The sequence below is a fragment of the Condylura cristata genome, unplaced genomic scaffold (assembly GCF_000260355.1).
Source record: "Condylura cristata isolate star-nosed mole 26May11 unplaced genomic scaffold, ConCri1.0 scaffold00036, whole genome shotgun sequence".
Lineage (NCBI taxonomy): Eukaryota > Metazoa > Chordata > Mammalia > Eulipotyphla > Talpidae > Condylura > Condylura cristata.
In genome coordinates, this window is record NW_004567137.1 from 14,227,294 (window position 1) to 14,229,110 (window position 1,817).

Sequence of the window (1,817 nt, forward strand, 5' to 3'; positions counted from 1 at the left end):
GGGCTGCAGGAAGACACGTAGCAAAAGCGTTCCGTGGGGGGCCCCCGGGACCACAAAGCGGGTTTATTACCCGCCTCCCACCTTCCCTAGCTCCGGCTCCCACAGATACCGAAATGCACACGAGTGACTTTCCCCGCTCCCCACCCCCTGCAGCGCCGGGGCGATGAAAATAATGATATAGGAAAGGACGTTCCGGTAAAGGACGCGGAATCCACAGGAGGAAATAAAACAATAGCCTTTGTTCTGCTTCTCGACCGCTGCCTCTTTAAGAGAATCCACCAGGAAATGGGGGATCGGGTTACAGCCTGCGCACCGGGAACTGTGGGGAGAGCGGGCGCCCGAGCGCGACGCCCGAGACAAAGCCCCGGCGGCCGCGGACGCAGGGGCCCTGCCGGGTGGGGGGATTCCCCGGGAAGGTGGGCACCCCGAAACGAGCAGGCGCCGGCGCGCCCGCTGGGGGAGGCGGCGGCCGCGGGCGCTTCCCCCCAAGCACGCGTTCTGGGGACTGGAGGCCGCCGGGCAGTTAGCGAAGGCGGTTGAGTTCCCTTCCTGACCCCCCTTCCTCCCCGTTTCGAAATCCGCTGTCCATTTAAAGAAATAGCGGCCGCGACCAACCGAAATGGGTGACCGGACTACAAAGTTGACAGGACGCGTTCCAGAGGAGAATACCCCGCCCCGGGACCGCGGGTCAAGGCCGCCACTGGCCGTTGGGAGGACCCCGGGGTCCTGCTGAGGGAGGAATTTGGAGGTGGAAAACACAATTGAGAGGAAGTTGGCCGGGCTGAGGGTTCTGTCTTTGAGTACCTGAGGGCCGATCTCGCTGTTAGCTTTATTGTTATTCACGCTCTCCTGAAATGCTCTGGTGACCCCCGCGGAAGACTGAGAACGGTGTCATCGTGTTTTACACGCTAAGCCCCGCTGATACCCACGTAGGAATTTAGTATGGGTGTGAATGATGCTACAAATGTATACACCCATATAAACATGCACATACTGTCTGTATGTTTGCATATAGGGTCTCTCAGATCGTGCCCACCCTACAGATTTTCCCTTCACCTCTCCACATAATAAATGTGCCCGTACTTTTTCACACATTGATCGGAAGAGTGCTCTGTTCCAAGGAACTTGAGATGGGAAAGAGTCCTGTGGCTGAGGCGATGGCATTATGGAGTTCGGTCAGCCTCCCAGGGACCTCAGCAGTTGCGTCATTGATAGTCCTAGAATCTTATGGCCACACCAACCCCTCTAACCACCTCTGTCCACTCCCCCACCCAACAACTGTCTATTGCCCTTCCCCTGTCCACTAATTTTTGCTAATATTGTCCGAATGCCCCATTGCTGGATTAAAGCCTAAACCTACAAACCTCTAAATTACTTAGCAACATCATCTTTCAGTATGATCAACTCACTCTGTTCTGCAAAATAGGGGTGGGACACCTTTTGTGGAAGATTCTTGTGTTAAATAATCAAAAATATACGACGTGCTTGTTTACCTTGCCACATATATGTGCTCGGTTGATGTTAGCTAGCAATTATTTAACCTCGGGATTGAATTAACTCTCAACTTCCTATTTCCTCCTTAGCTTCTCAAAGTGACTCTGGAAGTAGTGTTTGAATCAGAATGTCTGTGGTTCCAGAAAAAAATATACAAGTGCAACTGTGGCAACTAAGCACTGCATTTAAAAGAATTGGCAATTTCTATCTGGAAAGGGGCGGATATTAAGGTTATTTTGGCTTTGCTCACAGAGGCAAAAGTGAGGTCATGGTGTAGATACATAGCAAAAGAGAAAACAACTCTTCATAATTTTTTATCAACA